General features: G+C 34.6%; 1 long non-coding RNA gene and 1 pseudogene across 1 annotated transcript; one reads left to right on the top strand and one right to left on the bottom strand.

Annotated features, from left to right (window-relative positions):
- Positions 1–265: 265 nt before the first annotated feature.
- On the top strand, positions 266–6346 carry LOC141511757 (uncharacterized). The gene is made up of 3 exons (XR_012475389.1): positions 266–314; positions 5838–5899; positions 6219–6346. It is a non-coding gene; the product is annotated as an uncharacterized LOC141511757 (long non-coding RNA).
- Positions 6347–17570: 11224 nt separating this feature from the next.
- Positions 17571–18215, bottom strand: LOC141512248 (casein kinase II subunit beta pseudogene; annotated as a pseudogene).
- Positions 18216–23364: the final 5149 nt, after the last annotated feature.

Here is a 23364-nt window from a genome sequence, read left to right as displayed (position 1 = left end):
AATTGTCCCTGATTATTGCATTGATGGAATGAGCATGTCCATTAAGGTTGATGTTTTCTTTACTTTCAAAAAATAAATTACTCTCTCTCTCTCTCTCTTCTTTATTTTCTCATCTACCTACCTTATCTAACATCTATCTATCTATCGATCTATCTATCATCTATCATCCATTCATCCATCTCTCTCTCTCTCTCTCTCCTAAGACTAATGATTTTATAAATTTAACATGGTATACATTTTAGAGTCTTATACATGTTCTCTATTCTTTAGAAACTTTGAAGTGACACTTTGTAGAATACCACAGACATTTCAAGGTAAGGCTACTTTTTTTCTTTCAAAAAGAAAGCATATATGTCTCAGAGAAGTATATTCATATATATATATATGTTCATATATATATATATATATATATATATATGTTTATTAGATTATGTCCATCAAGTGGCAAGTAGATTGCTGCCTAAGTTGACAGCTCTGTTTTCAACCCAATGATTATTTTCTTTAATCAAAGGATTGTTGGGAGACAAGGAGGCAATTATCCTTGGGAGCAAAGCACATCAGTACAATTTATCACTTTATGAGGCTTAGTAAGCACTGTGGCAATGCTCTAGAAGCCTATAATGAGGACAGTAGGGATAAATGAAATAAATGCACCCTTATGTTGAACAGAGATATTGACACAGATGAGGTCTATTCATTTGCTGATCTTCGATGGATATTAGCCATTTGGGTTGGATGAGCTTTTAGCAATGGCATTGCCATCTTAGTGTTGGCTCTTATTAGCAATCCCCTTAGTCTAAGAAACATGCAAATGGTTCATTTTATCTTCCTTGATGGAACTGAGTGTATAATTAGTTGCAAAGACCTCTACTCTGTTTACAAATTAAAAAGAAGTTTTAGACTTCCAATTTGCCAAATTCCCCCCCTCACCCAAAATAGCTACTGGAAGGAACTGTAGGAATTGGAATCACAGAAGTTAGGAGTTGGAAAGGATGTCAGAAGTCATCTAGTCCATACTATTTTTGATGTGGTCATTCAGTGTTTGCTTGAAGACCATTACTGACAGGCAGTCTTCCCTGGGGAAGCTTACTCTCCTTTCTGATTGGTTTTATTTTTAAGAATTGTTTTTATTATGTCAAGTCTATGTTGGTCTTTTTGTGACTTTGATCCAATACTCCTAGTTCAACCCTCTGGGGCCAATTTGCTCTTCCATATGATAGATGTTTAACAAATTTAATACAGATGGCATTTTTGCCTTTAAGTTTCTTTTCTCTAGGTTAACCATTATCCCCTATTACTTTATGCTCTAATCATATACATAACTCTCTCTACAGAATATAACAGCATATATAATTATATGTATAAATATTTATATACATAATATTAATATATATATATACATATACATACATACACATATTTTCTCCCCTATTTAATTATAAGTTCCTTGAGAACAGGAACTGCCTTTTGAAATTTTTTATCTTCTCAGTACTTACCTTAGTACTTAAGTACACAGTAGATGCTTAATGATGTCTTTACTGATTGATTGATTCTTTGAAAGGTTATTTTCACATTCTAACACAGATAATAATTGTCATATGCTTGTAAAATTTTTAGCCAGATTACTACTTGCAACTCCCTTCCTTAAGTGCTTTTTTGACTTTTAAAAATATTTTTCATTTTATATATATTACCTTTATTTCTAAGTATAGGCTTTTTTTTCCCGACAGAATTGACTATCCCTTGTAACAAAGAATAAAAAAAATACAAGGAAGGAAAAAAAAGCTTAGCGTAACTAACAGGTCAACTGAGTCTTCCACTGTATGCATTATTCCACAGTTATAGTCACTCATATATACAAAGATGGGAGAGAGATCCACGTGTTTGATTTTATAGACGTTCTTCATTCTGTTTTATATAACCACTTCTAAAAAAAAAGTGTAGTAGGTTTCATAAAGGAATTCCAAAATTGCCTGTCTCAAAGTTCTTTCTCCTTCTAAATTAGCTGCTTCTTTGACTTTGCATCAGCTTTCTTACTTTTCCAAACTTCTGTTTGTGATGTGCATAAAAGTTTCTCCAGAGGTTTACCTTTTTAATCGATTGTTTTCTGTTCTGACCAAAAACTCTTTGAGGGATTTCCCTTCCCAGATTAATATTTTCTGATGGCAAATTAGTTTATCTTTTGGTTCAATACTTTCCTAACCCTTAGTGATTGAATGGGTATTGCTTCAAATAAACTGAGACTTGGAAAAGACCTTGATTTAGAAGGGCAAAGAGAACCCATTGCATCATGGACCATTGTCCGTTATCTTGACTTTTTGTCTTACCTTTGAATTTTGATGACTGGAGGAGAAAGTGAGGCTGGCAACTTTTTCACAGCTCTGCTTCACTTAATGCAAGTCATGTGCATGTCAACACATCACCCATGATGTCATTGCTCCTCTTTGAGAAGGATGAATAAAAACAACTATATGAAGAAAAATAAATGAACAAAGATTTTCTTTTATCTACGTAGAATAAAAGAGATCAAGGTAAAAATAGAAAAGTGAAAAATGGCATCTTATGGTGCATTTGCTTTTCTTTGAAATCTTTCCTCAATATCTTTATTTAAATACTTGAAGACAGCTATCATTTTCTCAAGATTTCTCTTGTACATGTTAACCATTTCCTAGTCCTTTGCCATAAACTCAAATGGCATACAAGAAAATGAAATGAGCAAAGGTTTGATTTTCTCTAGGCAAAATAGATCAGGTGGTGAGAATAAAATTAGAGAAATTGAAATTTGAGTCTCACATGTCATTTAATTATTTGGCATCACACTATCTTGGCTATCCTTTTCTACACAATTTCCAAGATAAAATGTCCTTTAAAATGTTTGGTGCCTAAAATATGGTCTCTTGACTGTGAATATCTAAAAAAAATGTGACCTGATCAGTGAAGTTACCACCTTCTCATTCTTGGGTAAAGCTTTTTTTTAAATTTTTTTTTGCAGCGCAGTAGGGTTAAGTGACTTGGCCAAGATCACACAGTTAGGTAATTATTAAGTGTCTGTGGACAGATTTGAACCCAGATCCTCCTGATTCCATAGCCCATGCTCTATCCACTGTGCCCCCTACCTGCCCCTAAAACTTTCCTTTAAGCAGTTAACTTTCATTAGGTCCAGAGAATCAATGAAGAACTGAATTCAGAGGTTTAATAATAATCGCCTTAATGAACTAGGAGGAATCAAAATGAATCCACAAAAAAGCATCTCTATTTTAATATAGTCCTATGAAAGAGCATTAGGAAATGATGGGGAGAGAAATTCTTCTCAAAAGGACTACAAAATGTAAAAAGTCTTTGAGGAAATAATTTATCCATTGAATTAAATCCAGAAAGAACAAAAAGGAAATGCAAAAATGTAAGATAATATGCAATTCAGCAAACATTTTGTGTGCTAGGAAGCCAAACCAGTTCTGGGAATACTAAGAGAAAATTTAAAACAATATATATCTTCACGAAATTTATATATCCTACTTGGCTGAGGGATAATACCTGAGCAATAAAGCAATCAAAATCCTAATCAATTGATTTTCTCATTCAAGTTTCAAAATCTGAAGATTAAAAAAACAGGTTAAAAAAAGAAAATGGAGTGACAATGTCAGAAATTAGTCTTAAAAAGAGGTTACACTTAATTACCCTTTTATGAGAAATGTTTTTTTGATCAAAATTGATGTAATTAGGGACTGACAGTCATTGGTTGGCAAAGAATTGTCCATGTCTTAGGGTCTTTTGGAAAAAATGTAGCACTCAATAGAGAATCAGGGAGGAGTTTCCTCTGAGGAAGATGGCCTCTGGCAATAGAGGAAAGAAACATCCCTTGAGATGGAACCCTCCTGTCCTATGGGAAAGGCAATAGACACATTATCCATTTCTTTTCCACACTGACTACAAGAACTTAAGAGGATGTATAGGAGATATACTTATCAGGGATCAGTCTCAATTGAGAATCAAGACAAAAGACTTGGTAAAAACCTCTGTAGTTTGAAAAAAAGATAGCCCTATGCATGAAGTTGAAGTATATAGGGAAGCCCAGTTGAACAACATACTCAGCAGAGAATCTGAATTTAGAATGAGTTGTATAAGGATAAGGCATGAAGGGAAAGGATGATGAGTCCCCACAGTATAAGAGATGTGTGTCTTATTATATTTCCTATATATGTGTTCCCCTACTCCTTTCTCTGAATATGTACCCATTTTTTCCTATTGATACTCCTTTGCATTATGAGAGCATGGCTCAGATCTATGGGAGGTGAGAAAATTTTATTACTTTATTTTTGAGGCAGTTAGGTGGCAAAATGGATTGAACATTGAATTTGTAGTCTGGAACACCTGAATTTGGATCTTGCTTCAGACATTTCCCAGTTAGACATTTCCCCTCAGCCTGGGTTTCCTCATCTATAAAAGAATAATCATAACACATGCGTCCCAGGATCATTGTAAGTATGAAAATACTTACGGTTAATAAAAGGCACTAATTTTTTTCTGAGATTCTAAACACAATGAACTTTTTAAAAGAAACATTACATGATATTTTACTCACAAAATCAGTATGTTTTTAGCTTATCCATTACAGAATAACAAAAGACAATATTTCTTCAGAGACAAATGGTTTCTCTATTTCCAAAAAAAAAAAAAAATTATAGCTTATCAGTGAAAATTGCATGGTTCACGTTCTTTCTTTTCAGCTTAGAAGATGGAATATTAAGCAAGTTATTGGGAAAACATTTTATTCAGGCTACCTTAGATGAAAAAATGAGAGCTACTTTGTTGAAGCAGGGAAGAGCAGAGCAGAGCAATGAGGCATTTGCCTCCATGACAGATAAAAGAAGACTTGGTAATGCGCAGTTTATTTGGTCTAGGGGCAGAATATTTAAATTGAAATGTTATTCCTTTTATTTACTACTTGGATGACCTTGGACAAGTCCTCTTTCTACAATTTCTTTCTACATCTCACAAGGAAGAGTTGGAGTAGAGGCAGCATGACTAGTACTAGTGAGTAAGAACTTGGAATTATCCAGGAGGATCTGGATCAAATTCCATCTTGGATTCTTACTAATCAAGTGACCCCATCAAGTCACTTGGGTTTTTTGAACTTCAGATTACTCATCTGAAGAATGAAAAAAGAATGACCCTTAAGGTCTCTTCTAGCTCCAGTCAAAAGACAATAATCAATAAACAGACTGTGCTAATCACTGATGATACAAATAAGAGAAAAAAAGACAATCTCTGCCTTCAGGGAGTTTTTGTTCTAATATCACACACACACACACACACAAACACACACACACAGAAATTAAAAAGGTGGAGAGAGAGATCTTTTCTGGAGCATATTTGCTACAGGGACATGTATAATGTTAATCAGAAATTAATCAGAGCCACTGATGGAAAGTAAAATTAAATGGAAAAAGTCTCTATTAAAGAAAGACTTTGGGAGAAGTTTATTACTCCACCATCCACCCTTCTAATCAGAGTTGAGAGGCAACTGAAGGGTTGAGGTTTTGAGTATCAAAACTGGATCAATTTCCATATTGATAAGATTTCAGGTTCATAGTTTATCCTGGGGAAGACACGATATTTTTGGGATGGAAACCAAGCAGAGCAGTTAATGGAAAATGAAGCCCTAAATCTAGATGCCTACTAGGTCTAAATCTCTGATCATATGATTTCAGTTATCAGACACTGCAAAGCTCTCCAATCTCTTGTTGGGCATGTGTTTGTGCAAACTTAGTGGGCTTTTATGTACCTCAAATTGTCTTCTGATAAAAAAGGTAAAATCAATCCTCTTATTTTCACAGGATTTGTTAGTTTTTGCTGGCTAGAAATGCCAAATCTAATGGTTGGCCCTTTGGATTTTTCTGTAAGTATTTGTAAAACTCAGAAAGGAAAAAAAATGTAATAGCAACAATCCTCCCCCCCCAACAAAATAATGTGTAAATCTCTTATTAATGTTAATGTTAGAAATTGTTTCACACAATAGTTAAGGTAGTTAAGGGTGAGGCTTTTAAATGAAGATTCCAAAGGAAATCATATTGGATATAGTACTCCATGAGGAAATCACTAAAAAGTGCCAGACAGTCTGAAATTTCAGGATAAATGTGTTACTACTGACTGCAATCTTCACAAAAGGATATTTATCACTATTTAAAGCATAATTCCATTTTCAAATTCTCTTATAGGAAAATATCACATGGAAAAGAACAGAAAAGAGAAGAAAAATCCTAACCTCCCTAAATTTGCTATCTCTGCAATACAGACTTCCTCTTGGAAACTGGTTGTGGTTTTCTTTGATTTAAACTAAAACTCTGAGGTTTCCTGTTTCTAACAAAGCTCAAAGCAAGTTTCAGGTCATAAGAATAAAGAAGAAATTTCTAGACATTGCTTCATAAGAACAGTATTCTGGATATATTATTTCACATTAATATTTAGTATATTCAATGAAATTGTATTTAAGAATATTGAGATTTTCTATTTAATCTGACAGTTTAAATTTTGGCACCTTTACTGTACAAAGTAAAAAGATAACTTCAGTTATTTAAATTGCCTTGAATTAAGTAAATAACTTTATACCCAATGCATAAGTACAGGTGTATACTGTGTGTTTTTACTGAAAAGGACAATTAACCTGATTATGGTAGCTAAGTTTATTATGAAAGCTTTTGTAAAAAGGGGGGTTTGGAGGTTTGGAAATTTGAGTATTATCTGATTAAGGATGGATAGATCTCCATGGAATTTTATATACAGTATTTTGGGAATGAATGTGGTAAGCTCTAGTTTATCTTTGAGAATTTTATTATTTTTGAAAGTCCTTTATCTTAAGAAATAAAGGTGAAGACATAACTGACCCTTGAAAAGAAAACTTTCATATTCCCAGAGTACTGATAGGAGGCTCACTTCTCAAAATGTCACAGAAATGTCTTATTGGATATATTGGTTAATGCTGGCCTTCAAATACTGTACAAGATTAATCTGCATTAGTAACATTTCCTCAGCATTTTCTTAAGTCTTTACAGTCTGAAAAATAATGTTAAATCCTAATGATCAGTCTTTGGTGATCACTAAGGTATAAATGCTCACACAATTTTAACAGTCAGAAGTCAGTATTAATTGGTTCCATCACAACCTTCGGTTCTAATCACAAATATTTGCCTTCTAGCTCATCTCACACATGCAATATGTATATCTGGTACTGAACTAAAAGTCCTGAGTGAATGTTAACCTATTTGCAACTAAATCATTGGTCTCTGAAATTTTAATCATATGTTCCTATCCATAAAAGAAGAATTGAATGCACACTGTCTTGCCAGAAAACTTTCTGTAATGAAATATTCAATGCTCTCCCCAAACAAGGGGTCTTACATGATACCAAAGAGAGAAACTGGAGAGACACTGAGTGATTATATAAATGGTGTAATAATCTAAGTGGACTACTAACATTAGGGCAGTCTGGGATGGCTGCCAGACAACAATGTATTGATTCCCTCACAGATTCCCAAAATTCATGTGACAAGTATAAAAAACAGAAAAAAGAGAGGAGGAATTGTAGAGTACGTTAATGTGGAATGGCTGATATTTTTAGGTTTACTCTGCTCAGCTCTGGGCTTGGGTTGGAGACACCAAGGTGCCTTATCAGTGATTGTTGGACTACAGTCCCAGCATGACAAGCTATGGACTAAACAAATACTGATCATGTTGTGGTCATGCCATAGTGTGCTTTCTTTTGTATTAATTGATCTTGATTTATATTATTCATGGCTTTCATTGATAAGGACTCTGTATTATTATTATTATTATTATTATTATTATTATTATTATTATTAAGACTTTCTCTGATACTTTTGCTAGGAAACCCACATTATTCATGGATTTTTACGGCTTAAGGAATATGCATTATGTCTTTCCCCCCACCTTCATATATATCTATATCTAATATCTATAGATACATAGAAATTGTATATGTGTATTAGTATAATAATCAATGTCAAATTAAAGAAATTTAAAAGGAAAATATAAAATGAAGTATTTTATTTATTAACATTAAAAACCTTTTCTTTTGTAAAAATTTTATCATTTATAATATTTTGTTGCAATAATATTCTCTAATAATACTGAAAATCTTGGTTTAAAATTTGGTGTCAAAATTCTAAGTTCTCTTCCCATTTTAAATTCAGTTTATTTCTAGTCTTTATTTAGATGACTAAGTAAAACATATTACAACTTGGGTCAAAATGAAATGTCCATCATTAAACTGTGTGTATTCAATCACAATACTCAATTTTCACTCTCAAAATATTTTGATGATTTTTTAAAATAGAGTTCATGTTTTTTAAAGTTAATCACGCAATATTACAAACTAATTGGAAGACATTTCTTCTTAATATTTTCACAAATGGGTTCTACTACCACTACTACAGTTACTACTACTACTACTACTACTACTACTACTACTACTACTACTACTACTACTACTACTACTACTAGTCCTTAGAGGAATGAAGAAGACCACACCAACCAACCAAATCATTGGAGTTGTATTTGTTGCTCAATTATGTTTATTATAGTGAGGGGTCTTCTGGGCAAGATATCCTTCTCAATTGCCTTTACCAGAATCATTCCATCCCCAGGGTCTGCTTTTTAGGATTATTTATTATTATTATTATTATTATTATTAATATTATTATTATTATTAGACTATTGGAGATGGTCTAGCTACTTCAGGAGTCTCTTGATCTTAAATGGTTTCAATTCCTTCTGTATCAATATGATAGCAATGCCAGGCAAAACTCTAGTCTATGCTATGTGTTGATAATATATGACAATCTGGAACATCCTAACCTGTCACTTGATAGACTAATTGTCAGTACAGTCTTTCTTCTCAGACCTATCTTTACTCACCAGATGCTACTGGAACTATAACACTTTCCAAGGTTTAGGCTCCTCTCATGGTGAGTGGATGAGTGGGGGAACCCATTCCAGGGTGACTCTGCCTTTCACAAATAAAAGAGAACTGTGTCTGGACTCTCTGGCTTCTCCAGAATCAGTTAAGTTACTGCAGTGGATGCCTCTGCCATTCTGGATTTGGGAATCTGAACTTGACTCCATTTTGATGAGTTGAAGGCAGAGAAGGCCATAGCCCATCTCTTGGCAACAGTGCCCATCTATCTCTCAGGACCAACCAACCCTGAAATTTCATTTGGAAAATTTAATTTCCATAGGCTTTTTTTAAAGAACTTCATTCATTCATTCATTCATTCATTTATTTATTTATTTATTTATTTATTTATTTATTTATTTAAATTTATTATTTTTGCAAGGTAATGGGGTTAAGTGGCTTGCCCAAGGTCACACAGCTAGGTCATTATTAAGTGCCTGAAGCTAGATCTGAACTCAACTCCTTTTGACTTCAGGGCCAGTGCTCTATACACTGCCCAACCTAGCTGCCCCTTTCCATAGGGGTTTTTTGAGAGAGAGAGAGAGAGAGAGAGAGAGAGAGAGAGAGAGAGGAGAGAATGTCCATATGCAAAATAGAAGAGTAAAAGTGGATTATTTTTAAAACTGTAATTTTATAGGTATCTTTCATTTAAAAAGGGATATAATAAATTCAATGTTACTTTAGAAGCTGTCCTGCTTGTCTGAGCTTCCTTCTGCGTTTTTCTTAATGCTTTAATGAACTTTTCTTTTCTTCTTCCTTTTTTTTTTTTTGGTTTTTCTTTTGCAAGTCAATGGGGTTAAGTGGCTTGTCCAACGCCACACAGCTAGGTAATTATTAAGTGTCTGAGGCTGGATTTGAACTCAGGTCCTCCTGACTCCAGGACTGGTGCTCTATCCACTACGCCACCTAGCCACCCCCCTCCTCTTCTTTTTTTTTTAACTACATTAATGTTAATGCCCTTTTTATTCTTACCTCAACCCCCCTTCCCAACATACACAAACTTACAAGTCCATAAATCTTATGACCAACGTACTTACTTCCAACTCTGGCGGAGTTAATAACCAGGAAGATGCTATCAGATATGATAGATCAAGAAGCATATAAACTGAAACAAGTTCCATAAATTTTGAAATTTGCAATCTTTTCACAACTTTTAGTTTCTTACTGCACCTTGCAATTTGAGGAAATTGGCAACTTTACTGAGTTGGGTTGACTGTGGGTGAGGGAAAGAAGGAGAAACATAATGAATCACTGTAAAGGAGATCACAACCTATGCAGACCTGCTCATTCTGTGCTACTGCCACAGACAAGTGTACAATTTGTCTTTGTGATTGTGTTTATGTGTGAGTTTTAGTGGGGGAGAACTCTTACTCAAAAACCATTGCCTTGGAGTATACAGTCTATGTACTGGCTGGTGCTAGCAGCAGCCACAAGATAATCCTAGGGGCAGGATGTGGGAAGCCTGGAAATAGGGGAAGGTTGAAAATTTTTTCTGTACTTCTAGTTCAGGTATGATAATCATATAGATAATGATATATCATTACCTATATAATAATCATATAGAACGGCTGATGCTTAGTACAATAGGAAATTATGTTATGCATGTCTATGTGTAGGTATGTGTATGTGGGTGTATATGTGTGTGTATGTGTGTGTGTGCTTGTGTGTGTATATTATTGTTTGAATAATGTTTGAAAGGATGATGTAGTTATTTTGGATATAAGTCCATGATTGATTATCAGGGCTCAATTCTCCTTAAAACTGATCCCTTAGGATCAGTTCATCTTTAAACTTGATCTTGTTAAGTGGGGTCAACCCCACTTAATAACCATTTGAGCATTTGGAAACTGGCTCAAGAAAGTTAAGAAGTATGTCTGAATTTCAGGCCATGTTCACACTAAATTGTATAAAGCCCCATTTGAGTTAGTAGACCTCTCTGCAGAGGTATGCCGCCGAAAATAAGTAAAAATATAATGAAGTCTTTCATAGAACAATAAAGTTAGAAGGAACAACAGATGGTACAATGGGTATTTTAATAAGAATGCCTTTCACAAAATTCCTGATGAGGGTTCATCTATATTCTGCTTGAAGACTTGGTATAATGGATTGAATGCTGGGCTTGGAGTCAGTAAGAGAATTGGAATTGTATGAAATCCAATCTCCATTTTCAGATAATGAAACTGAAGTTCAGAGAAGTTAAATGATTTGTCTGGAGTCAGGTAGCCTGTAAAGGTCTACAGTGGGAGGAGACCTAGCTCTCTCTCACTTGACACGGTCTCTTTAATTATTATTTTTTGAGTCATATTATTAAATCTGGTTTGAATCAATTTGTGTTTTCATCTGAGCCACATCTTTCTAATTTGTCCATGAAGAAAGAATTGTAAAATAGTATGGTGCAATTGGGGGTATTATATTAGCTGTTTTCCTTTTCTACCATTCTAATAATCTTATCCAAAAAGATTGTTATGCAATTATCAGTTATAGAAATGCTTCAGGATTCTTCTGATTGGCTTCTCTGAAATAAAACAAAACCTATCTTTCAATAATTCTCCATAGGATTTTTTTTAGGTTTTTTTGCAAGGGCAAATGGGGTTAAGTGGCTTGCCCAAGGCCACACGGCTAGGTTATTATTAAGTGTCTGAGACCGGATTTGAACCCAGGTATTCCTGACTCCAGGGCTGGTACTTTATCCACTGTGCCACCTAGCTGCCCCCGTAGGATTTTAATATAAATCAAAATCAAGTTGCTCATCCTCTAAGTTGATGAATTCCTTGTTATAACTTTTTTAAAACTCAGAATATTCACCCATCTCCTGACCTCTTCCATTATCCCTGATTTTTCAAATGACCATCAGATAAGAAATTTTGTTATTCATGTCCATGTATTATGATTTCATTGAAGGCATCTTACCACATCACTTACCTTGGATTCAGGAAATTGCCTTCTGTCCTCTGCTATCATATCAGTACAGTCCCCACCTACATTCTGTAAGCAGGTTTCCATTCTTTCCATTGCCATTTCTTTTCTTGACCCTAGAATAACTAAAACAGATTTTTCTTTTATTGTTTTTATTATAACTCCATCTTCAAGGCTAATAGAAAAAGTGTCAGTTAAATTTTCCCTGAAAAGTTGACTGTTATGTCTAAAAGAAACTGAGTAAAGCACAGTGATCAAAGAATAAAATAATTTCTTTCCTCAGATGCAAAAGAAATTAGTTATCACAATGAAGAGAGGTTGAAGAGACATACCTGGAGGCAGTACGATAAAGAGCAATGAGCCTTGACTTGGGGATCAGACAATCAAATCCTGACTGTTATTTACTGCCTCTGTGAGCTTGGAAACATTTAACACCGCCTCAGTTTCCTTCAGTGTGAAAATGAAGAGGTCAAACTACGTTACCTCTTATGTTCTTCTCAGAACTATGAGTATCTTGTAAAGAAATAATACTTTTTTTAGATACACTGATGTTTAATTCTATATGAAATATATTGTGTAATCTTAGCATGTTCTGATAAATATCATTGTTATAAGAAGGTTTTGGAGAACCTGAACCAATTTTTATTGCAAATGTAATATATATATATATATATATATATATATATATATATATATATATATATATAATTTGGGGTTCTTTTTAGTACATTATTTGTCTTCCAATTATATACAATAGTTGCTTCTATCTATCATTTTTTGTAAGGTTTTCTTCAGGGTATGGACCTAGTAAACGTACTCCAACTATTTATTCCTTTGCTTTCTATGTACAACCTTTGGGTGTAATTCCAAATTGTTCTCCAGAAGGGTTGGATGAGTTCACAGCTCCATCAACAATGTTTTAGTGTCTTAGATTTCCCACATCCCTTCCAACATTGCTCATTGTCCTTCCTGAATATATTGGTCAATCTGAGAGGTGTGAGGTGGTAACTCAAAGATGGGTTAATTTGCATTTCTCTAATCAGTAATTTTTCATATGACTATAGATAGCTTTGATTTCCTCATCTGTAAATTGCTTTTGCATATCCTTTGACCATTTGTCAATTGGGGAATCGCATGTTTTTTTTTTTTTTTTTTTGTAAATTTGACTCAGTGCTCTATAATAATTTTATTTTATTTTTTTATTAGGTTTTTTTTGCAAGGCAAATGGGCTTAAGTGGCTTGCCCAAGGCCACACAGCAAGGTAATTATTAGGTGTCTGAGACCGGATGTGAACTCAGGTACTCCTGACTCCAGGGCTGGTGCTTTATCCACTGTGCCACCTAGCTGCCCCAGCTATAATAATTTTAGAAATGAGTCCTTTGTCATAAATACTAGTTGTGAAAATTGTTTCCCAATTTACTACATTTCTTTTGTTCTTGGTTACAGTAGTTTTGTTTTTGCAAAAGCTTTTCAATGTAATCAAAATTATCTAATTTGTTTTTAATGATGTTCTCCTTCTCTTCCTTGGTCATAAACTGTTTCTCTTTCCATAGATCTGACAGGTAACCTGTTCCCTGGTCTCTAGTTTGCTTATAATATTGTCTTTTATGTCTAAATCCTGTACCCATTTTGATTGTACCCTTGTTTAAGGTGTGAGATGTTGGTCTAATCCAAGTTTCTGCCGTATTAACTTCCAATTTTCCCAACAGCTGTTATCTAAGAGAGAGTTTTTATCCCAAAAGCTGAACTCTTTGGGTTTATAAAATAGCAGATTGCTATAATCTTTTCCTGTTTTTGTACCTAGTCTATTTTTATACCTAGTCTTTTGTACCTAGTCTATTCCACTGATCCACCACTCTATTTCTTAGCCAGTACCAGACAGTTTTGATGACTGATGCTTTATAATATAATTTTAGATGTGGTAGGGCTAAGCCACCTTCTTTTGCACTTTTTTCATTAAATGCCTTGATATTCTTGACTTTTTGTTTCTCCATATAAATTTTGTTACAAGTTTTTCTAGCTCATTAAAGTAGTTTTTTGGAAGTTTGATTGGTAACTCACTATATAAGTAGTTTAATTTAGGTAGAATTGTCTTTTTTATTATTTAGCTTGGCCATTCATGAGCAGTTGATATTTACCCAGTTATTTAAATCTGATTTTATTTGCATGAAAAGTGTTTTATAGTTTTTATAGAGTTTCTGAGTCTGCTTTGCCAGTAGATGCTTAAGTATTTTATATTGACTAAAGTTAATTTAAATGCAATTTCTTTTTCTAACTTTTGCTGCTATATCTTGCTAGTAATATATAGAAATGCTGAGGATTTATGAGGGTTAATTTTATACCCTGTGACTTTGCTAAAGCTGCTAATTGTTTCTACGAATTTTTAGATGAGTTTTTAGGATTCTTTAGTTATACCATCATGTCACCTGAAGAGTGAGAATTTTGCCTCTTCCTTCCCATTTCTAATTCCTTCAATTTTTTTCCTTTTCTTATTGCTGAAGCTCATATTTCTAATTCAATATTAAATAGTAGTGGTGATAATGGACATCTTTGTTTCACTGATGATCTTACTGGGAATGTCTCTAGCCTATTCTCATTGCATATAATGCTTGTTAATGGTTTCAGATAGATACTCATTATTCTAAGGAATAATCCATTTATTCCTTTACTCTCTAAGGTTTTTAGTAAGAAAAAGTGCTGTATTTTGTCAGAGGCTTTTTCAGCATCTATTGATGTAATCATATGATTTCTGTTAGGTTTGTTATTGATATAGTTAATTATACTATCAGTTTTCCTAATATTGAACCAACCCTGTTTTCCTGGCATACATAAAAATTGTTCATAGTATATTATCCTAGTGGCAACTTGCTATAAACACTTTGCTAAGATTTTCTTTAAGATTTTTGCTTCTATATTCATTAGGGAAATTGGTCTATAATTTTCTTTCTCTTTTGACTCTTCCTGGTTTAGGTATCAACACCATATTGATGTCATAGAAGGAATTATAGAGTTCTGCCTTCACCTATTTTTCCAAAGAGTTTATATAGAATTGGAATCAACTGTTCCTTAAATGTTTACTAGAATTTCCTTGTGAATCCACCTAGCCCTGGAGATTTTTCCTTAGGGAGTTCAATGATGGCTTGTTGAATTTCTTTTTCTGAGATTGGGTTATTCAGGTACTTAATTTCCTCTTCATTTAACCTTGGTAAATTATATTTTTGTAAATATTCATCCATTTTACTTAGATTATCAAATTTATTGGCATGCAGTTGGGCAAAATAATTCTAAATTATTACTTTAATTTCATTTCTATTAATGGTTTGTTTACTTTTTTCATTTATGATACTAGCAATTTGGTTTTCTTTTTCCTTTTTAAGTCGAATTAACCAAAGGTTTATCAATTTTGTTGGTTTTTTTCATAAAACAAATTCTTGGTTTTATTTATGAGCTCAAATGTTTTCTTGCTTTCAATATTATTAATTTCTCCTTTAAATTTTAGATTTTCTAATTTAGTATTTAATTGGGATTTTTTGATTTTTTAATTTTATTTTTTAATTGGGTTTTTTAATTTGTTTTTCTCGAATTTTTTTGATTGCATACTTAGTTCATTGATTTTTCTCTTTCTCTATTTTTATTCATGAAAGCATTTAAATGTATGATATGTCCTCTAATAACTGCCTTGGCAGTTTTGGGATCTTGTCTCATTATTGTCATTATCCACAATGAAATAATTAATTCTATCTGATTAATTCTATTTGATTCATTCATTTTTTAAAATGAGGTTTTTTTAAGTTTCCAATCAGTTTCAAGTGTATCTCTCCCTGGCCCATTATTGCAAGTGATTTTTATTGCATTTTGATCTAAGAAGGAAGTATTCACTATTTCTGCCTTTCTGTATTTATTATAAGGTTTTTACTCCCTAATACATGTTCAATTTTTGTGTAAGTGTCATGTATTGCAGAAAAAAATAGATTTCTTTCTTTCCCCATTCAATTTTCTCCAAAGGTGTATCATGTTTAGTTTTCTAATATTCTATTTACCTCCTTAATTTAATTCTTGTTTATTTTATGGCTAGATTTATCTAAATCTGAGAGTAGGAGGTTGAGATCTCCCACCAGTAGATTTTTGCTGTCTGTGTTTTCCTGTAACTCAATTAGTTTCTCCTCAAGAATTTAGATGTTCTACCACTTGGTGCATGCATTTTTAGTATTGAAATTGCTTCATTGTCTATGGTATCTTTTAGGAGGAAATAGTTTCCTTCCTTATCTCTTTTAAGGAGATTTATTTTTTCAGCTACCCCTGTCCTTTTCACGTCAGCTGATTCAAAATATATTCTGCAACAAGCTTTTATCTTTACTCTATATGCATCTCTCTGCTTCAGATGAATTTCCTGTAAGCAGCATATTGTAAGATTTTGGTTTTTAATCAACTGCTATTCACTTACATTTTATGGGAGAGTTCATTCCATTCACATTTAAAGTTATAATTAATAACTCTTTATTGCCCTCCATGCTATCTTCCCTCTATTTGTACTCCCCCCCTTTTCACCTTATCTATATTCCCCAATATTTTGCTTCTGAATACCACTCTTTCAGTGTATTTGCCCTCCTATATTCAACTCCTTCCCCCTTTCTGTCTCCTTTCCCTTTGCCCCTTCTTCCTTTCCTTCCTTGTGTTAGTTCCTTGTTTTTTTCCTACCCCCTTTCCTCTTTGATTACTTGAGAGGTAAGATAAGTTTCTTAACTGAATGTTAACTGAATGTGTATGTTAATCCTTCTTTGAGCCAATTGGATGAGAGTAAAATTCAGGCTGTTCTCACCTCCTCCCTTCTTCCCCATTACTGCAATAGGTCCTTTGTATCTCTTTATGTAATGTGATTTTCCCCATTTAATCTCCTTCATCCTCCCATCTCTTTACTGCCTCCCTTTTAAAGGAGATATTGTTTTTAAATCATTCTATAAGAGTCACAGACAAGCCATGAATGCCCATTACTTCTAGTTAGTTATATTCTCTCTAATAGAGTTACAATTCTCAAGAATTATGAGAATCTTTTTCCCAGGTGGGAATATAGACAGTTTCATCTTATTGGATAGCAGTGTTTTTTTTTTCTTTTCTGTGTTTTACCTTTTCTTTTGTCTCTTGAGTCTCCTGTTTGAAGTCCAAAGTTTCCATTTAGCTCTTGTCATTTTATCAGGAAAAGTTGGAAGTCTCCTATTTTGTTAAATGTCCGTCTTTTCTCCTGGAAGAGAAGGTTCAGTCTTGTCAAATGGTGGATTCCTAGCTGCATTCCAAGCTCCTTTGCTGTTTAGAATATAGTATCCCAGGTCCTTTGTTCCCTTAATGTTGTTGCAGCCAGGTCCTGTGTAATCCTTACTATGGCTCCTTGGTATCAAAATTGTTTCTTCATGACTGCTTTCAGTGTTTTCTCTTTTAACTGATAATTTTGGAGTTTGGTCACAATATTCCTTGGTGCTTTCATTTTGCAATACCTTTCAGGAGGAGATCAATATATTCTTTTTTTATTTTGCCTTTTCCTCCACTTTATTTCTTGCTCCCACCATACCACCACAATAATGACTTCTTAATTTAAACTTCAAACCATTAGGGGTTCTGAAAAAGTGTGTGTATGTACTGGAGGGTAAGGGGAATGGTGTCACAACCTGGGGTGAAAGGAGGAGACAAGTCAGCAGATGGTCTTGACAGGGCTCTTGAAGTTGCTGGCTGCCCGAAGCTGCAGTTGATATACCATAGGGTGGATCTTGAAGCCATACAGCTTGGGCACAAATTGGTTGGCAGGCTGTTTGGGTCTGTACTGAGGATGCACCATGACGAATATGTGGGGAAAACCAGTGTCAAAGTAAGCACCATCTGTGTGGTGGTGCCTGGATGACTTGGGAATGAAAACATACATGCACTTGGAGCAGTACAGCTTCATCATGGCCTCAACTGGTAAGTCTATAATACAATGGGTAACATGGTCTGGCTTTCACAATATACATGGGAACAACAGTCAAAGTTTCCCTGCTGGTATTTTTCTCATATCTGGGCAATGCTGCAGTTTGTGAGGGTGTAGTGGGCATGAATCAGTCTATATAGCTTCTTAGCTGCTTGCTCGATCAAGTCACTCTGGTTGGGGTTGACCTCTAACTCTCCATCAGGTTCTAAGCTGAGGATCATGTCTAGTGTCTGTGTATAGTGGGGCACCTTTGTTGTATTCTGTGAGATTGAACTTGTCTTAGATATAGTCTTCATCCACCTCACAGAAGAATTCATTGCCACTAAGCCCACAGAACCAGGAGATCCATGATACTTCCTCCGAGCTACTCATCTTTACATCAGCTACTGGGCCAGGCTAGGGAGGGAGAGGGAGAATTTGCTCTTAGGGATGGCAGCAGCAGCAGCCACAAAGCCATAAAGTTAAGGTTGTGGACCTGATCATGGCAGGAAAAGTGATAGTGGGGTTTAAGGGTTAAGGGAAAGGGGAAAAGAAATGGGAGAGTGGGAAAGTAGGAAAAGCTCAGGTACAGGAAATCTCAAAGTATTTTTTCAATAACTATTTTGTCCTCTGGTTCCATGATAGCAGGGAAATTTTCTATCACTAAATCCTGAAATATCTAATTCATGTCTTTTTATATCCTCAATGTGTTCATGAATCCCAATGATTCTTAAATTGTCTCTTCTGGGCCTGCCACTTTACCGATGAGGCATTTTGTGTTTTCTTCTAGTATATTTTTGGTTTTGTTTAACAATTCTTGTGGTCTCATGAAGTCATTAGCTTCCACAGATTCTAATCTTTTTTTTAGAGAAGAATTTTTTCATTTACCTTTTGCAACTCCTTTTCCAATTGGTCAGTTCTATTTTTAAAGGAGTTTTCCATTTGCTCAATTGTATTTTCCAAGGACTTGTTTTCTTGGTACAGGGTGTTAATTCTCTCTTGCATTTCTTTCCCCAATTGTTCCAATTGATTTTTAAACTCCTTCTTTATGTCTTCAAAGCAGTCTTTCTACTCTGGAAACCAATTCATATTACCCTCAGAAGTTCTAGCCCTTTCTGAGTTAGGATCTTTGTTTTTCAGGTAGCTTTCAATGGACCCCGACTCTCTCACTGGCTTATCTTCATTTTCCTAGGATCTTGTGTTGGGGGAGGGGCTGGCTCATCGACCTAACTCCAAGTAGGCCAACCAGTAGGAATTCTAGAGTTCTAGAGTTCTGGTTCTGGAGTGTCTGTGACCTTAATTTGTGTCCCTAGGTCTGGGGGTGAGGTGGAGGGAGCAGGGAGGCTCTGAATTATCCTTGAACAATTTGTGCTGGGCTTTCAGGCTACAGTGTTAACCTCTTTATTCTTCACTCACTCCTGAGGGAGATCTGCTGCCCACACCTGAGCCTGGGGAGGTGGTGGTGGGGGGACTATTACTGTACTTATTCTGGGAAAAGTCCCTCTTTCCCACAGGGATGGGGGAGGAGTAAACTGGAAACATGGGGACTCTACTGAAAATAAGGGGGCTTGAAGACCTGGTCTTCCAGATCAGCTGAGCTGATCAGATTGATGTCTGGTCACCATGCTGGGGCTCTCCCGCCTGCTCTTCACACAGCCAATGGAGCTGTTCTTAGGTTATTTTGGCTCTCCCACTGCCCCAGTTGGCTCTCTGCTCTCTGCCCCCAGCTCACCCATGCTCCCCAGAGATAGACCTTGTTGGTAGATGTTCTTCTCTTAGGTTCTTTATTTTTCCTGGGGTTTGAAGATCTAAATTCTATTAAGAGGCTTAGTCCTGAGGAAAAGCCAGGAAACCTTAGCACAGTGCCTGGCTTCTCTTCACCATCTTCTAGTTTTCTTGTGAAGAAACATTGTGAAGAGCATTCTTAAGAACAGACTTTAAGTGCTTTCCTGAGAACCCTGAATTGGGAGGCTTGTGAAGAAATTAGCAGTTTCAACTAATAGTTAACATGGACTCTGATAATGGTCTTTCTCACACTGTTGAAATATTAAAATACATTTTCCTATTTAGTAATTAGCACAATGTTATCTGACTGACTAATTGATGAAACGCCCATTTGCTGCCTGCTGATTGTTGTTGGGGCACTTGAGGAAGAGCTTGTTTATTCATAACTCTTTTTTAAAATTATATGAACATAATTTTCTCAGCTGCCTTTGAATGTCAGTTGGATGATTGGCAGTTGGATTCTAACCAAAGTCTCATGCAAAGAGAAGATAAATGCCCTCTGTTGTCATCTGCAGGGGTGTCTCAAGGAGAATTCTAATTTTCTGATCCTTTGAATTCCTTCCCCATCTTTTTTTTCTGTTTTCCACTGTAGATACCATCTCCTTTTTGCTACTTCTCAGGTCCCCATGCCTTAAATCAGGGGTATTATTGAGAGAAAACTTATGCAGGTACTAGTTGATTTTAAAACTTAAGAGGGCATTTTCAACTCCCAGATTCTGAGATTCTTACATTGATTGTATGAATCTGCATAACTAGAACTTCATAATGCATACAGCAGCTTGAATATTAAAGGAACACTGTATATTCCCTGATTTTGGAAGACTTCAGGTGGGGCCCTTCTGCTTGAGGATGTAATTGAGAGGATTTGTGACTCAGGTAAAGGTCTGTGATATTATTGATCTTACAAGAAATTCAATAAAAAAACAGGGATTGTTAAATGTCTACAATATGTCAAACCATGCTAGACTTTAGACATAAAATGCAATGGCTGAAACAGTCCTTATAAGTCTAGTCTTCACTAGAAGTATTAAATGTGTTCTGTGGGATAATGAAGCCTGAACTGGATTAAAATATAATTAGGAAAATTGAGCATAACTAATACATATAATAAAACATAGATTTTTCAAACAGTCAAATGTCTCATATATGGTATATATGAATAAATGACCCCCATTTCTATTTGAGTTCAACATGACTAGTCTACACTGATATACATCTTACCTAGAAGTTCATTAAATTATAGTTCAATAAGTGAAAGGGATAGCATTTATTAATCCAATCCTCTCATTTTTAAAGAAGTGAAATTAATTCCTCACTGTCACCAAAAAGCAAAGACCAGATTAAAATCCAAGTGTTTTCATTCTAATCTAGATTCTGTGACATTTCATAAATAAAATCTGTCTCCTCAATAAACACAGGGGTCATTGTCCTACTTGGGATACCTTGGTCCCAGATGGAAGTACCCTTTACTCAATTAAAAAAAAACAGTTTGCATATTCTATAACTATTTTTGGAGTACAGCTGTTACAGATTTGCTTCCTATAATTCAATAAATTCATAGATTATAGAATTATAGACATTAGAGGCCAACTCCCTCATTTGATGGATGTAGAAACTGACGTCTATGGATTTGCCTGAGAATACACGGATTATAAGTTTTAAATGTTAAATTTCCTGTAGGTTCATTTCCATCTTTACTTTCAATCTTTTAAAATCCATTTAGACTTTGAATGTATAAATTAGGACCAATCTTGATTAATTTAAATGATTCCCCCACTGGAAATTGAGTATAACCTCTCAATAGGAACCTTTGAGTGATAGCAAATGTCATAGCTTTATCTTTACTGAATGTATTGCTTTGATCATAAAAGACATTACAATAAAGTTGTTGCCTGATTGGTTGTAAGAAGGCACCAGGGGTGGTTAATTAATTACAAACTAGTTGTAATTAGTACCCAAAAGTCAAATAAAAGGAAGCATGCATTATCCTTCCTATTTTAATTTGCTGCTGGGAACTGTGTTTCTGTGTGTGTGTGTGTGTGTGTGCGTGTGTGTGTGTGACTGTGCAGTTGTGACTGGAGGGCAAATTGAAACAGGGAAAGTGGGATAAAGAATTCAAATGATTTTGAAATTGTTAAGAAAAATCAATGAGTTGGATTAAGAATCAGAAATAGAAAATCAAATCTTTGTTTTGCTATAGGAATGAGGTCATAAAAATGATCAAAGAACTAATAGTTGAAAAGGGCCACACACCATCTCCCACCTAAAAGGAATTCCCACAATAATTTGGAAGTCTGTTGTTTTTCCTTTCAATTAATGGTATTTTATCTTTTTTCCAATTACATGTAAAGAGAGTTTATAATATTCATTTTTTTAGCTTTTTTCAAGGCAATGGGGTTAAGTGGCTTGCCCAAAGCCACACAACTAGGAAATTATTAAGTGTCTGGGGTCGGATTTGAACTCAGGAATTCCTGACTCCAGGGCTAGTGCTCTATCTACTGTGCCACCTAGCCTCCCCTTCAATATTTATTTTTGTAAGATTTTGAATCCCAAGTTTTTCCTCCCTTCCTCTCCCTTTCCCAAGATAGACAGTAATCTGATATAGGTCTGATTATCATATTAAATATATTTTCATATTTTTCAAAACATGGAAGACAGTTGAACAAGTACTTCTCATTCATATGCACAAAGACAATTGCAAGATCCAGAGAGGTTGTTACTTCCCTTCTCATTACCACAGGTCCTTAAGCTATAGGACAATATTCTATTGAGGTTCCCTACCCCACCATTTTATTGATGAAGAAAAATGGCTGAGAGGAGGTAATCAATTTTCTTATGGTCATTCAAGTGTACAAAACAGGACCTGAAGTCAAATTTTCTGACTCTAAAACCAGTGTCCTTTTCCATTGTAACATGCTGCCTCCAGGAGCTCTTAGTGTTTTGATTTGTTGGGAAATTGGTAGCTCTCCAATTCAATGATTCTGAGGCAACTATTCAAGGCTATAAAATAGTGTTTTGCACTTATAAAAGTATCTAAATCTTTTGTATCTCTTCACAAAGAAGATTTTAAACCGATTTTATATTTTGGGGACCTAAAAGTCTCACATTATCTTGGAGGGCATCACTCAGGTGAGTTCCATTTTTGGTGAATCTAATCTAGAAGACCTCAAAAATGTGCTAAGTTTATCTATATAAGAGAGGGGAGTGTGTGGCAGTGGGTAGAGATATTTCTATTTTGAAGGGTCAAATAGAAATTCTGTAGACTTAGGTACAATTCAGAACCATTGAAAAGAATTATTTTAATTCTATCTGTATCTATCTCTGACAATAGATAACAATATGATTCTGGGAAAATCTTTTAACTTCTGAGCTTCATTTTCATCATCTGTAAAATGGAAATAACAATAGACCCAACCTCACAGAACTGTGAGAATTAGGTGAGCAGATATACTTCAAGCCTTTTGCAAACATAAGAGTGTTATATAAATGTTAGCTATTTTTCAGTACTAGAAAATGTCTTGGTGAAAGCCAATAAATGAGTAGTGATTCAGTGAACTGAAACCAGTATCCACTGCAAATACTCTTATGTGAATTTTGATTAAAATGAATTTACAATTTCATTTGTAAACTTTCTTTGATTGTCTTTTTTTTTAAGAAATAGAGGACTGAATCATTACCTCAACTAAATATTAGTACTAAACCTTATTCATCTCTTGGAAACTAGACCAAATTTGTGCTTTCAGACTTTGAAGTATAA

Source organism: Macrotis lagotis, chromosome 2 (assembly GCF_037893015.1).
Source record: "Macrotis lagotis isolate mMagLag1 chromosome 2, bilby.v1.9.chrom.fasta, whole genome shotgun sequence".
In the NCBI taxonomy this organism is placed as follows: domain Eukaryota; kingdom Metazoa; phylum Chordata; class Mammalia; order Peramelemorphia; family Peramelidae; genus Macrotis; species Macrotis lagotis.
This window is presented reverse-complemented; position numbering and strand designations above follow the sequence as displayed.